General features: G+C 43.3%; 1 pseudogene across 1 annotated transcript; it reads right to left on the bottom strand.

The window, feature by feature from the left end:
* Window positions 1-12,294: 12,294 nt before the first annotated feature.
* On the bottom strand, window positions 12,295-16,233 carry LOC100282092 (NUT protein - RNA polymerase subunit pseudogene; annotated as a pseudogene). The gene is made up of 4 exons (NR_163692.1): window positions 15,342-16,233; window positions 14,220-14,277; window positions 14,060-14,135; window positions 12,295-12,555 (listed from the first exon to the last, which is right to left on the bottom strand). The product of NR_163692.1 is annotated as an NUT protein - RNA polymerase subunit pseudogene (transcript).
* Window positions 16,234-16,609: the final 376 nt, after the last annotated feature.

Below are 16,609 nucleotides of genomic sequence, written 5' to 3'. Positions count from 1 at the left end.
ATTATCAGAGTTACAGGAGGCTGGGTACATTCGTCTGAGTTCCTCACCTTGGGGAGCACCGGTTCTGTTTGTACAGAAGAAGGATGGTTTGCAAAGAATGTGTGTGGATTATAGATCTCTTAATGATGTTACTATGAAGAACAAGTATCCATTAGCCCGCATTGAAGATTTATTTGATCAAATGATAGTCGCCAGGGTGTTTTCCAAGATTGATCTCCGATCGGGTTACTACCAAATGAAGGTTAGGCCATCCGATATTTCCAAGACGGCTTTCTCAACCCGATATGGTTTATATGAATTCATAGTTATATCATTTGGACTAACTAATGCACCAGCCTATTTTATGAATATGATGAATAAGGTGTTCATGGAGTATCTTGATAGATTCATCGTGGTATTCATCGACTATATTCTTATTTATTCCAAGAGTGATAGTGATCATGAGGAACGTTTGTAGATGGTGCTACAAAAGCTACGGGATAATCAACTCTATGCCAAGTTCAGCAAGTGCGAGTTCTGGATTGATGAAGTGCCATTTCTTGGACATATCATCTATAATGGTGGAATATCAATGGATACTGCTAAAGTCAGGGAGATAGTGGCGTGGAGCATACCCAGCACAGTTAGCGAGGTCCGGAGTTTCTTGGGACTTGCAGGCTACTACCGGCAATTTATTGAAGGGTTCTCCAAGATTTCTAAGCCTACAACCTCACTGTTAGAGAAGGGAAAAGAGTTTAAATAGACCTAGAAGTGCCAAGATAGTTTTAATCAACTTAAGTTAAGATTGATGTCACCCCCCAGTGTTGATTATGCCAGATCTGCAAAAGGGATTTGATATCTATTGTGATGTGTGCGGCCAAGGCTTGGGATGTGTTCTTATGCAAGAAGGACACGTGATCGCCTACGCATCTCGTCAGTTGCAGAAACATGAGTTGAACTATCCCACTCATGACTTAGAACTAGCAGTCGTAGTGCATGCGCTCAAGATATGGAGACATTATATTATGGGAACCAAGTGCCAAGTGTACACCGATCACTAGAGCTTGAAATACATCTTCACTCAGAAAGATCTCAACCTTAGGCAACGCCGTTGGTTGGAGCTCATTAAGGATTATGATTTGGAGATTCACTATCATCCAGGCAAGACAAATCTGGTTGCGGATGCCTTGATTCGGAAGGAGCATGTCCATGCAACTATTGTTGCCCAACTACCCGATGAGATTGTTGAGGATTTTAGAAGACTCAACCTGGGAATAGTTGCTCACACTAAAGGAATCACTATTGATGTGGAACCTACCTTGAAGCAAGAAATCTACAAGGGTCAGATTGGTGATGCTAAAATCCAAGAGATCAAAGATCTTATCACTGAAGGTATAGGTCCAGAATTCACAGAGGATGAGCAAGGCACAATATGGTTCAAGAACCGGATATGTGTTCCTGAGATTGATAGCCTCCGTGAGACTATATTGAAGGAAGCCCATGACTCTGATTACTCTATTCATCCTAGTAGCACTAAGATGTACCAAGATTTGAAGCAGAAATACTGGTGGTATGGGCTAAAAGAGATGTGGCTGCACAAGTGGCTGTGTGTGATGTGTGTCAAAGAGTCAAAGCTGAACACCAAAGACTAGCTGGACTACTACACCCGTTAAAGGTACCCAAATGGAAGTGGGAAGAAATTGCTATGGATTTCATTGTTGGGTTGCCTCGCACCTCAAAGGGGTATGATTCGATATGGGTGATTGTGGACAGGTTAACCAAAGTAGCTCACTTCATTCCGGTCAGATTACTTATAAAGGATCTTAGTTGGCAGAGATATATATGGCTCGAATTGTGTGTTTGCACGGTGTACCAAAGAAGATCGTCTTTGATAGAAGATCACAGTTTACCTCCAGATTTTGGAAAAGCTTTCATGAGAATATGAATACAAAGTTGAGCTTCAGTTCGGCCTATCATCCTCAAACTGATGGCCAGACGAAAAGGACCAATCAAGTACTGGAGGATATGTTGAGAGCTTGTGCCCTACAACATAGAGGCAGTTGGGACAAGAGTCTACCATATGCTGAGTTCTCATATAATAATAGTTACCAGGCCAGTCTGAAGATGTCACCATTTAAAGCTTTATACGGTAGAAAGTGCTGGACTCCTCTATATTGGGATCGGACTGGAGAAAGACAGTCCTTTGGTCCTGAACTTATTCAAGAGGCAGAAGAACAAGTTTGTATAACCCGGGAGAACATGAGGGTAGCTCAGACCAGGCAAAAGAGCTATGATGATAATCGAAGAAGACCACTGGAGTTTGAGGAAGGTGATCATGTGTACCTCAAGGTGTCACCACTTCGTGGAATGAAGAGATTCAAAGTTAAAGGCAAATTATCCCTTTACTATATTGGACCCTTCCAAATTTTTAGGTGAGTTGGGGAGATGGCCTACCAGCTCGAGCTACCTGATCATCTATCTGATGTGCATGATGTATTCCACGTGTCCAAACTCAAGAAGTGTCTCCGTGTCCCTGAGGAACAACTACCAATGGAAGAACTCAGTGTTCAGGGTGATCTGACTTATATGGAATATTCTATCAAGATTCTTGATACTTTGACTCGAGTTACAAGAAATAAAGTGATAAAGATGTGCAAGGTGCAATGGAGCCATCATGGATAAGATGAGGCTACTTGGGAGAGAGAAGAAGAGCTTCGAATAGAATTTCCCCATCTTTTGCCTAGTCCCCCTAAATCTCGAGGACGAGATTCTTTTTAAGGGGGTAGGATTTGTAATGCCCAAAAATGTAAATAACGAAGGTGGAATTGAATTACTTATATGTTTGCCTCTAGATAATATAAACATGTGAACAAACACATTTTTATTGAGGAATTAACCAATAACCTATAAAATAAATCATGCATCATGCTGGAGTTATTTGTGAGTGCATATAATAATAATAAAAATCTATAGAAAGACATCAATGCTCAAACTGGGGATTTAGACCTAAATTTGGAATTTTAGAATTTGGAGAAAGAGAAGCACTAGTCGTCACAAAATAAATATTAAAATAGATAAATTCACCCTATGCCATGTTTAAGTTGGACATTTAATGTGAAGATAAATCTACCACGAAGTTTGAATTTAAATGAGAATTTAAATTGTGAATTTGGAAATGAAAAGGAAAAGAAAAGAAAAGGGGAAATATAAAGAAAAAGGGAAAACATCTAATTGGGCTCGCTGTGTCTCAATTTGGCCCACGTTGCCCTTACCATTCGCGCAGCCCAGTTCTGGGAATCAGTGCCGAAACCACGGGCCCACGCGCCAGACACACACATTCCCTTTCCGCACGGTCCGGTTTGTCGCCAGTACCGCGCGTCCCCAACACCAGGCGCTGACTAGTGGGTGTTGCTTGCCATGATCAACCACACACTGACGGGTGGGCCAGGGTCGTCAGCACGTATGTCCTCTCTCGCCCACGCCCTCTGTCCACCGGGTCCCGCACGTCATACTCCCGTGACCTGGTCCTCGTGCCTGCAATTCCGGCGTGGTGGGCGCCATAACGACCACCCCGCAGCTCGTGCTGGCGTAGCTTGCGGGCAAGATCTTCGCGACGTCGCGGGATAAGTGGGCAGACCCCCCCTACTCTCCTCTTCCCCTCGTCTCACCAGTTGTGCCGCATGGAGAGACCGAGAGAAGCCAAGCGTCGTATGCCGCCACGAGAGATCTTCTACTTGCCGTCGACCCAGTCCTCGGTCTGGTGTCCCTGGGCTTCATCTGGCCTTAAGGAAGGTTGAAGAAGCCGGGCCGCTTGGGATTCACCGCCAGCACCACCTGAATTGCTCACCGTCGACCGAAATCCGTCGCCAGACGCAAGCTCCCGCGGTTGAGGCCGTTCGTGCGTCTAGCAGTGCTGAGATGCCTTTCCCGTGTATCGCTGTACCCTACTCTACGTTTTGCAGTCATTGGCGCAAGTAATCAGGCCGAGAAAGAGGGAGACATTATGCTCCGGTGAGAACGCCGCTGTGCGTAGGACGCCACCGGCCGGTAATAGGGAAGAAGGTGGGCGAGTTTGTGGGAGCCGCTAGATCTACCAGATGCGGCTCAGATTAGATGTAGGACACCAGTTCAGGGGAAATAAAATCGGGAGCGTTGACGGTTGATCGGATGAACGACGTCGTTCGGATCCGCATAAAAATCTGGGCTGTAGGATTGAATCCGACGCTCACGATGACATACCACTTCGCGGAGAATTAGATCTAATCTAGGCTGTTGGCTCCCGATCTAACAGCCTCGGTAGCGCGATACCCTTTGGCTAGGGAATTTTCTTAAAGAGAGCCCGCAGAAGATAGATATCAACCCGCAGTCCAGTGCCACTATGTACTGAGTCTAAAGATTCTTACGTGGAAGCCCCTGTACTTATCTGTTTTTGTGCGCACAGTCCAAACAGAGATTTAATCAGGAATTAATTTATGAAATAAATTTCTAAGTATAAAAATAACCCTAGAACTTGTTTAATTCCTAGAAAATTCATTTTAACTCCAAATTATTCCATTCTAGTTTCTATAATTTTGTAATAATATTGTTTATCACATAGTGCCTCTGTTTTAACATGAACACTGTATTAAAATTGATTTCTTAATTTATCTTTTACCAAACACATAAAACCTTCGGAAATTAATAACTTAAGGTCTGTAACTCTGAACTTAGTGATTCTTTTTCCTATGATCTCATTTTAATGTGTAGATTATTAATATGTATTTTGTATACATGTTTTGTGTGACGTTGATTTCTCCTTTGTACTATGCTTGTTTGTATTGTGGTGAGTAGAAGAGCAAGTGGCAAAGGAGTTTGGTGTTCAGCTGGTAGAAGTTGCTGAGCAGGAGCTTATTGAAGGCAAGTTATGCCCTTGACCACTTTTATTACCCAATACTGTCCTTTATTATCACTTATCCATGCATAGACTTAGTTTTGATGGGACCCAATAGTCAACCTAGTCTAAATATCTTGTTACCTTGTTTACCCCTAAATTTTGGGTAGTCATTGCTATTGCTATACATGGTTTTGGGATTAACATTAAATTATGATTATGTTCCAATTATTTATTATTGTTCTATTTCTGTTCATGATAAGACTATTATTTTAATTGGAACATGGAGCTTAAATTGAGAAACACGTGCCACCCAAGGGTGGAATGCGAACTTTGTAAAGCTAGTGGAGAAGTACCTTATCTGATAGGGGCAAGGGCAGTAGGGGAGTAGTGTAATACCCAAAAATGTATACAATGAGAATATAGTTGATCTCCTTATTTTGTGTGCCATCTATTCATTGTAACAAGAGCGTACCTATAATTAAGAGTGAGTAATAAAAACAAAGGGCACATAAAATACACCATGCATCATGTTGGAGTTTATTGTGTGTGCATATGACAGTAATAATATTTTATAGAAGGACATAAATTGTCAAAATAGAATTTAAACTTAAAAGTGGAAATTTAGAATTTGAGAAAAGAGAAGAAAATACTAAACAAATGAGGTAAAACAAATATATACATAAGAATATATTTCTTTACACTAACATTTGAATTTGGTACATTTTGATCCATGGTGAGACTCATAACAAAGTTTAAATTTAAATTTGAAAATCAAGAGAATGAAATAGGGAAAGAAAAGAAAAGGGAAAAGAGGAGCAATTGGGCCAGTTCTGCCACTATTCGGCCCACTACCCACTCTACCGCACAGCCCAGCTACCCAGGGTTGCACCGACATGTGGGGTCCACCGCTCGGCCACTTCCTCGCGCGCGTTGCACTGGGAATCGTGGCCTGCCTGTCCACCTGTTGCCGCGCGAAGCTGTTGGCAACCTTGCACCGATAGTCAGGCCCCACGTCACAGCGCATCGCATCCGCCTTCCACTGACGGGCGGGCCCGGGTTGCAGGACCGCGCTCCGCCTCGCCACGACGCAGGCGTGGTCCGACTTCGCCGCCAGAGGAATCGGAGTCCTCCCTACCATCTTGCCCCGGCCATTCCTTCCTCTACCGGTATTAAGCCTTGAGACGTACCCATCTCCTCTGCCCCTCCTTCTCCCAGACCGCCCTAGCGACACCTCTGAGTGTGAGAAGAGCACCGCCATTGCCGCCGAGACGACCGACGCTGCAACCATGCTCTCCTTTGCCTTCCTTGACGGTAACTCCCCTTCTTGATTGCGGAACCTTCCTTGGTCGATAGGAGTTCACACCGCGCACATGTTCGAATCATAAAACCTTTGTAATTGCTCACCAGTGCGATTTTCCCCGTCGTGCGTTTGACCGCACCGTGGGTCAGGGGTCTGCACGGTATGGCAGCAGAAATTGATGGGAGAAATAGGTTCGAGGAATCGTTAATCTCACGAGGGCCGAGTGAATTGGTGTTTGGCACTCGTGGTGGCCGGATTAGTGACCTCCGGTGATCCCACCGCCGTGCGCAGTGATTGGACCGCTCGGATTGGGGTCAGGATGGGGACGATGACCACTGGTCGTTGGATGGTCACGGGTCGTCCTAGATTAGCCCACCGTGTACCGATTCGTCAGTGATAGATCTAGATCATTCCGGTCATCGGATCGTCGATGTAGGGGCGAGATTGGATCGGGCATATTTTAAATCATAACCCTTGGTCATTGATTCGATGGACCGGATCACGTACCGCTTCGTGATATGATAGATCTAATCGCGTCCGTTGGATTTAGATCTGACGGCCAGAATGGCGCTATACCCCTTCGCGGGATAGATTTTCACATGAGACGTTCTGTTTTTAGGAAATGAACATGCAGTCCGTAGTTACTGTGGATTGAGTCTAGGAAACATTGCGTAGAGGCCCCTACACTTTCCAGAAATCGGCGCGCAGACCAGACATTTAATAAAACCGAGAAATTCATTTAGATAATGATTTTCAGTATAAAATTAATTGAAGAAACTTGTTAAATTCCTAGAAAATTCATATTAAGTCCAAATTGATCCATTCCAGTTTCTATAATTTTGTAATATTATTGTTTATCAACTAGTGTCTCTGTTTTGACATGAAAAATATATTAAAATTAATCTCCTAATTAATCTTGTACCTAGCACATAGAACCTTTGGAAATTCATAACTTAAAATCCATAACTCCAAAATTAATGATTCATGTTCCAATAATCTTATTTTAATGTGTAGATTATTAATATGTATTTTGTATACATGTTTGGTGTGATGTTAATTTCCTCTTTATACTATGCTTTTTTGTATTGTGACGAGTAGAAGAGCCAGTGGCTGGGGATCTCGGAGTTCAGCAGGTAGAAGTTGCTAAGTAGGAGCTCATTGAAGGCAAGTTGTGCCCTTGACCACTTTTATCACCCAATAATGTTCTTTTAACCCTTTATTCATGCATATGTTTAATTTTGATGGGACCCAATAGGTCACCCTAGACTGGTTATCCTTTTACCTTATTTACCCCTGAATCATTTGGGTAGTTTTGCTATTGCTTTATATGGTTTTTGGTTAATCTTACATTATATCCATGTTCCAATTATTCTGTTATTTTATTTATGTTCATGTTAAGATCATTATTTTTAATTGGAACATGGAGCTTAACTTGAGAAACACGTGCCACCACAAGGGTGGAATGGGACGCCCTTGGCTGACTAACTAGGAAAGTTAGTGGAGGACTACTGTTGGGGGTCTGCTTCGTCGCCGAAGGTCCCATAAGAATAAACACCTTCGGAAGATCGACACAGAAGCAAAGCCGAAACTGCCAATCAGAGAGCTTCATAGCATACTACCAGATGTACCGACTTAAAGATGAAATGACCAACCGATCCATGATAACTTGTATTATGATTATAATCATTTGTAAAGGGCATGAATGTAATTTCTCATAGACTGCATCCTGTGCCTATAAATAGATGAACAGTACCCCTGTACTGTTCACGCTATCTGGTATTCGCTCGTGCGCCACGCTTGGATTTGTGCCTTCTCTGAGGCCGAAGGTACAAATGTAATTAAATAATATCTTTATCTATTCAAGACTATAGTGAAGATATGTGAATGATGTTATATGATTATTCATGTTATCTTTCATGTTTCATATGCTCTATCTTTCATTAACGTATACCGTGATGATGAAGGTACGTCCTTCATGACCTTCATCCAAAGATCGTTATATCCTAAGGGAAATAATGCTTCAAAGGACGAAGGACATTAACATTTAATATTTTGTGTTGCCTTGTTCTTAACTCATAGCATTTGAGAACAAGTCCCCAACATTGGCGCCCACCTCCGGTGAACTCACTTCCACTGTTGAGCTGATGGCTTCGTTCAACAATCAAGCTGAAACTGCTTCAGCTACGAAGCTAGTGCTACCGATAACAGGCAGTTCATGCTCAGAGCCGGCCAACAAGAAGCAGAAGAAGGAGGCTCAGAGAAGGGTACAACATGTTGGGGTGCAGGGACCCTTCATCAAGTCAAAATGGTCCCACATCCCAATCACCTTCTCCCAGGAGGACCTTCAACTCAAGGATTACCCTCACAATGATGCTATGGTCATATCTTGTGTCATCAAGGGTTTTCTGGTCCACAATGTTCTGGTTGATATAGGCAGTGCAGTGGACATCATATTTGCCAAGGCCTTCAGACAGATGCAAGAGCCAGAAGACAAGATTCATGATGCTACACACCCTCTTTGTGGCTTCGGAGGAAGGCAAATTGCAGCACTCGGTAAAATCATGATGCCAGTGACCTTCGGCTTCGTCCACAACACAAGGACTGGACAAGTTGTGTTTGACATTGTTGATATGGAATACCTTTACAATGCGATCATTGGTCGTGGGACACTCAATGCTTTCGAAGCAATACTTCATCCAGCATATCTATGCATGAAGATACCTTCAGAACAAGGGCCCATTGCTGTTCATGGGAGTCAGGAAGCTGCTAGAAAAGCCAAAGGAAACTGGACAGACTCAAAAGCAATCCACAATATAGATGGAGCCGAAGCTTGTGAACAGTACAAGTACAGAAGAGAGAAGGCTGCTTCGGCTGATCAACCAAAACCTATGCTATTATGTGAAGACATAGCAGAGCAGAAGGTACTGCTGGGATCTCAGCTATCTGAAGAGCACGAGAAAACTTTGATAAGCTTTTTATTCAACAACAAAGATGTTTTTCTTGGTCGGCCAATGATCTCTGTGGTGTCAACAGAGACGTCATTGAACATTCACTCAATGTCGACCCATCCTTCAGGCCAAGAAAGCAAAGGCTTCAGAAACTGTCTAATGATAAAGCCGAAGGTGCTTGGAATGAAGTGAAAAGACTTCTCAGTGCTGGTGTTATCAGAGAGGTAAAATATCCAGAGTGGCTAGCCAATACTGTTATGGTGAAGAAGGCCAATGGCAAATGGAGAATGTGTATTGATTTCACGGATCTCAACAAGGCCTGTCCGAAGGACGAATTTCCATTACCAAGGATAGACTCTCTTGTAGATGCAGCAGCTTCTTCAGAACTTATGAGCCTGCTGGATTGCTACTCAGGATATCATCAAATATGGATGAAGAAGGAGGATGAGCTGAAGACCAGCTTCATAACTCCCAGTGGCACCTATTGTTATCTTTGGATGCCTGAGGGGCTCAAGAATGCTGGAGGAAGCTTCAGCATAATGACAGCCAAGGTCCTTCATTCTTAGACAGGCAGAAATGTGCTAACATACGTTGATGATATCATAGTAAAAAGCACGAAGCAAGAAAATCACATCACTGATCTGCAAGAAACATTTGCTAATTTCAGGCAAGCTGACCTGAAATTAAATCCTGAAAAATGTGTCTTTGGAGTGAAGAAGGGTAAGTTCCTTGGCTGTCTAGTTTCAACGAAGGGGATTGAAGCTAACCCAAGCAAGATCGAGGCTATCCTTCGAATGGAGCCGCCAAGCACAAAGAAGGGGGCCCAATGGTTGGCAGGAAGACTAGCTTCATTGAATAGATTTAAATCTAGATCAGCAGAAAGAAACTTGCCATTCTTTGAAATATTAAAGTCAACCGAAGTCTTTCAATGGGGCCCAGCTCAACATAAAGCCTTCGAAGAGCTGAAGCAATATTTGATTGATCTAACAACATTAACTCCACCCGCGCTAGGGGCTCCGTTACTATTGTATGTGGCAGCCTCGCACTCTGCAGTGAGTGCAGCGCTTGTGCAGGAGAAGCTGGAAGGACAAATTAAAAAGCAAGCCCCAGTATACTTTGTCTCCGAAGTTCTAAGTTTATCAAAGAAAAACTATACAGAATTGGAGAAGGTGTTGTATGCTGTCCTAATGGCCTCCAGGAAGCTTCGACACTATTTTCAAGCATACCACATAATTGTTCCCTCATCACAGCCTCTAAAGGGTATTATGAGGAATAGAGAAGCTACTGGAAGGATTGGAAAGTGGGCTGCTGAGCTTAACGAATTCAGTATTGACTATGTGCATAGATCCTCAATTCAGTCACAGGCGTTAGCAGACTTCATCGCTGACTGGACGCCAGGGGCTCAGGAAGAAGAAGCAAATAAAGATGCCATAGCTTGGACAGTGTTCTGCGACGGTTCCTGGGGAACCTTCGGTGCAGGTGCGACTGCTGTCCTAGTTGCACCTTCCAAAATCAGAACGTGCTATGCAACAAGGCTTGATTTCAGTTGTACAAATAATATTGCTGAATACGAAGCTTTACTTTTGGGACTTTGAAAGTTAAAAGCAATGGGGATAAGAAGGGCAGTCCTTAAAACCGACTCTCAAGTTATTTCTGGTCATGTTGACAAGAGTTGCAAGGCAAGAGATCTGAAGCTTGAGAAATACCTGGACATAGTTCGAAGGCTTGAAGCTTCTTTCGAAGGATTTTCTGTTAAGAATATTCCACGAGGAGAAAATGAGCATGCTGATCTGCTGGCCAAGTCAGCGGCACAGGGGCTTCCTCTACCTTCGGAAGTATTTTTTGAAACAATAAGAGCACCTTTGGTGGAACTTCTCGAAAGAGCAGTGCTTACAATATCTCCTGTCCATAGTGAAGATTGGAGGACTGAGATTATATCTTTCCTCCAAGGTAACTGTCTCTCGGATGATGAGGTTTATAATAAAAGAATAGAGGCAAGAACAAGACCATATCTCATAATAGAAGGGGAGTTATATAAACGTGGAGTTTGTTCCCCACTTCTCAAGTGCTTATCCAGAACCGAAGGTATAGAACTAATGAAGGAGATACATGCAGGATTGTGTGGATCTCATATTGGGTCCAGACCTCTTCTGGGAAAGGTTTTCCGACAAGGATTCTATTGGCCGAATGCAGCTTCAGACGCAACGGATTTGGTTCAAAAATGCGAAAATTGCCAAAAATGCGCAAGAGATCAGAAGCAACCTTCGTCATTGACTCAGCTGATACAACCAACCTGGCCATTGTAAAGATGGGGCCTGGATTTACTAGGTCCACTTCCACCAGTGTAGGGCAACTTGAGATATGTCGTGGTGGTGGTAGAATATTTTTCTAAGTGGATCGAAGCGAAGCCTTTGGCGACAATAACTTCGGCTACAGTCCAAAAATTCTTCTGGCAGAATATAGTTTGTCGCTTCGATGTGCCGAAGGCTATAACTGTAGAAAATGGAACGCAGTTTGATGCTGAAACTTTCAAAGATTTCTGTGATCAGATCGGCACAAAAATTCATTTTGCATCAGTCAGGCACCCGGAATCAAATGGACTAGTCGAAAGGGCAAATGGTATTATAATGACGGGAATAATGAAGTTAATCTTCAATCAGCCCAGAGGAAAGTGGCCAGATGAGTTGGTTAAAGTGGTGTGGAGCCACAATACATCTATATCAAGGTCAATAGGCACTACAAAAATACCCCCTGTATTGCAACGCATTTATGCGGTGCTAGAAGTTGAAATAAGTGTTGCTAAGGCTTATACCAACACATAATTATGTGTTGCCTATGCTGGCGTTGCTAGGGTCTACTGCAACACTTATTTATATGTTGGTAAGCCATGGCTATAAGCGTTGCTGGGCCGCAACGGATATTTATTGCCTACTGCAACGCTTACATGTGTTTGTACTGGCAAAGACGGGTTGACCCGTATTGGATTTGGAAACATTTTGCTTAGATTTATGGTAGCACATTTATGTGTTGCAATGTTGTTGAACCATATAACAATGGCAATATTTAGATCGGATTTGTGAGAGCACATATATGTGTTGCAAGAAATAAACCATTTATTGAATAGAAATTGATATACAACAACATTTGCCATTAATAAAATGAGAAGGTCCAATTCATCCTAGGCATAAACACGATTGCAATGGACAAACCATTTCTCATTGAAATAAAATAGTCAATATATAGAGTAGCACAACTTAAAATAATCACCACTTCATGCATGTACAAATATTTTTGGAGACAGATATAAACATATGACTCATCCTTAACAATACTGAACTGCATCATAGGTAAATTAGGAAAGCTTTTTTGGTAGCATAGTCTTCAAATTCTGCATAAATCTTGCAGCTCTGAAACTGAAATCTGGCAGCCCTGAAACTTCATCCTAGGTACTGAATCTGATGAACAATAAGAAAGCATTTCAGAAAAAGAAACATATGTGCAAAAGAATACAATAGTGCAATAGGAGAGCACAGGAATGAACGAACTGAGAAACAAAGATCAAAGGAGAGCCAGTGATGGCTACTATTGTTGCTACAAATATAGTGATCAGAGGCGACCAATCACCCGCTCAAACATTTCCTGCTGGACTACAAAATTGAGGATAAAAGTTCAGACCAGAAATCATAGTAGCCAAATACTGATAGCTTTTATTTGGTCAATGCCCCTCAACTTCAAATTTGAGGATAACATAATTTACAAAAGTCAAATATCATAAGATTTGTTGATACTCACAGGGAAGTGAAAATATATACTGCTAGTTCTGACATTAAAGCTAAGGATAATCCACAGTAAGTAACACAATATAGATGATAACATGATGCCAAGAAAATTAACACTGCTAGAAATTAACACTGAACTTTAGAAAGTGATGGCATGTCAAATTCCAAACTAAATAAGTTACTTTATTGAGTGAATTCCAACTCCTCTAAAATGAAGGGATCCAAACGCGCCGCTAGGGATTTTTTTTTAAAAAAAGAGAGAACCCGACACCTAAGCACCTAACAAAATGTGTTGGCAAACGTGACACACGGTAGAACCTACAACCACCAACAATCACCATATAAATTATACACACTATATCGATAGGCAAAATATTGCGCTACTCGATACACACCTAGAGGCTAGAGCCTAGAGTGCAGTGACACTGTAGCAGCCCACAAGCTCAACAAAAGCTAGGTTGCAAGCTAAGGACATAGTTATTAAGGCGGTAAGGCGACCGACCCCCTGTTTATATTTTAGGCGATAAACCGTAAGGCGAAGCGGCGATTTAATTATATAAGTAAATATAAAAAAATGATCAAATATTATTTATATATCATTACTTCAAAGTTAATAAACAAGCTAGCACTTATGGCCTACTAGGCCTAATTTCAGCCTAGTAGAAGCAGAAAAAAAGGAAAGAAGCCTCAAAACCCTACCTTCCCCCTAAGGCGTCGCCCAACAACACCTCGCCGACGCCCTGCGCCGTGGCGGACGCCTTACGCTCCACGGAAAGGTGTGTTAGATGCCTTAGGTTCCGCGCACGCCTTAGAGCCTAAGTGATGCTAAGGCGACGCTTCAAGGGCGCCTTGATAAGCATGGTGCAGAAGCGTGAATATTTGTTGTCCTGTTACAGTTATGTTTAACTTTTGCTATGCACCATGCAACCAATGAGGAATTAAGTAGCTAAATACGGAAATGAAGGGCACACATAGCATTGGCATGACCCTACTAAAATCCTATAATTTGGAAGGGGGTGGGGAACAACCCCATCCCCATAAACAATCTAGTGCTCATTCGAACCCCATCACTGCTGTGCCCAAATGCCATTATTGTAGTGGTGCACTGATGAGAGGGGTATAGCAAGAAGATTGGATTGGATTTGTTGGTGGAACAAGGATAGAGGTTACCGAGTTGTACCTGATGCTCGCAGTTGCGACATGCAAAGAACAGGGTGCGCCTGTCCCTGTCCTCCTTGGGGTACAAGATGTTGTTGCTGCACATCCATCCATCATCAAGTAACTGTATGATCAATCTAATGCAAGAGAGAGGAAGATGATTGATGTAGAAGGGTGCATACCACTCGCGACAAAACTTCATGGTGCTCATGGTTGCAGCAGTAGTGTCTTCTTAAAGCCCTGAATAAAAACCAGAGAGATTTCAGATTGTCCAATGGTAGAAATGGAACAACTAAATTTATTGTGTATCTCCGTAGTAAATTACCATCTGATTATTCTTGATAAAGTGACTTACTAATTGCATTGCTATTTCAAAGTGCAAATGGGAAATTTGAGGATATAAGTGAGAAAATATAAGCCCTACCTACAACCGAGAAACGAAATAGTAAATTTGTGAATTTTCCTTAGCTGTGGTATCTGAAACATACAGAGACATTTATTAACCTGATGGCATTAACAGTGGCAAAGTTTTCTCCTACGACCTGCTAAAGTTCTGGTTTGTACATTTATGTTCAACATCCAATGTTTGGATAACCCAGCAAACTGATTGCGGGCTTCAGGTTGCTGATTACCTAGCACCCATCAGTACCAAGCAGATAATGCTAGCATTAAGAAATGTTGCACATCTAGTCATCAACTGTTTTTTATAGGAAGAAAAAGGATTGACCTGACCCCATGCGTGAACATTACAATCAGCTAGAGAGAGAGAGAGAGAAAAACCCTCAAGGTTTCATTTGCCATGTGGGGGTTATGTTCTAGAGGAGAAATTACCCAAGTGTCGCTGGTCCCTCCCTCCCACCCAATTCCCTTCCACCTGGGGGTTTAAAACCACTGATGAAGTTACTTATCTGGGATGACTTGGATTGATACGGAATGGTTCCGTGGCAAGAAACACTGCAAGGTTGCTGTCTATAATTTATTACTGTATTTATTTTCTTCTCAATGAACAGATAGCTTACAGCTGCGCCAATAATTCAAATACCACCTGGATCAAACTACATATAGGTCATATGTCGGGGTTTATTTTGAACAAAATAAGTACATACACTCATGTTCAAACGATTAAAACTTGCCAAAAGATCTAATTAGAAAATACATTGCTCAACACTTCTGAAATGAAAGTAACTACTTGTTTTCTACTGTAATTGCAATCTAATCTCACGATTGCCTTCACAACAATTATCTGAAGGGAATTTAGAAAAGCAAATAAGCTAAAAAAAATAAAGCGCAAGGATATCTCTTACCAGGGTTTAGGGTTCCAAAAGGCGGAACTAAGCGCACACGTCAGCGCGCTGAAGCGCTAAAAGGAAGGGTAACGCTTTGCTTCCGCCTTGTTGGAGCAGCGGCTGCTGGCTCCCGCTGCCCTCGAGACGCGCGCCGCGCTGCCGCCCGGGCCAGGCGCCGTTGACGATCCACCGGAGGCGGGAGGAGAGAGAAAGGCAAGCACGCAGGGTCACCGGCCACTGTGCAGAGGACCGAGGGCGAGGGCGCGCAGTGACTGGCGGGAGGACGGAGGCCGGAGAGGAAGCCGCTGACGCAGTCGCAGAGCCCGAGCCTGAGCGCCGCCGCCGCCTGCGTGCCGATCGCAGGTAAAAAAGGGAGCGAAGATGGAGCACCAGTGCTGCGAGGAGATTGAAGAAACGGCGGCGGCTCTGCCCTCGATGGAGCAGTGAAAAGTTTAGGGTAAAGAAACGTGTATTGGGTGCCCATCCCGTACCACCCTTGATGTTGGGCCGACACCACGTCCCCTGCAGTCAGGACTGTATCTGGAGGAGAACTGGGTGTGGGTGGTTGCAAGCGGGAGTGAGCCGACCAGGGAGAGAGCAGGAAAGGGGTGGACAGACATGGAGGGACTACCAGATCTGGGCAACGAGGGTGGGGGCGGACGTAGTGGCTAGGAGATCTTGGGGGCAGGATCAAGGCGGTGCCAGGAGAGGAAGGGGGAGAAGGCGAGATGTGGAGGGAGATCTGACAGGAGAAAAGTTGGGAGCCGTCCCCGGTATGGCATCTCCTGGAAGGGAGCGAGCAGGGGAGGTGGGGAGCTGGAGGTTTGGGGATGAGGGCGAGCGGGCGGCGGCGGCACCGGAGATGGGAGAGGTGGGAAGGGATAGGAACAAGAACGCTCAAAGGTGAATTGTATGAAGAATTCGGGTCTGTGAGTTATTTGTACCAAGTTGTTCTATGTTCTAATAATAAATATTACTAGCAACACATATTAAATGTTGCCATATCCTAGTTAATCAATACATTCCGCTAGCAATGCATATTAAGTGTTGCCATATTCTATTTAAATAACATATGGTGCTAGCAACATATATTAAGCATTGCCACTACTGTAATAACTTGACGGATGTTGCTTGCAACGCATATTAAGCGTTGCCCGCTAATTTCTTACAACACATAAAACCATGTGTTGCTGCATATGCGTTGTTATAGGGGGGTTTGTGTTGTTGTGAGGTTTTACACCATTCAAGTTACTGTTTGGTGACGAAGCTATAACCCCCGAAGAGGC

Source organism: Zea mays, chromosome 4 (assembly GCF_902167145.1).
Source record: "Zea mays cultivar B73 chromosome 4, Zm-B73-REFERENCE-NAM-5.0, whole genome shotgun sequence".
NCBI lineage: Eukaryota > Viridiplantae > Streptophyta > Magnoliopsida > Poales > Poaceae > Zea > Zea mays.
The sequence above is the reverse complement of the archived record's forward strand: the minus strand, read 5'-3'. Positions and strand labels throughout refer to the sequence as shown.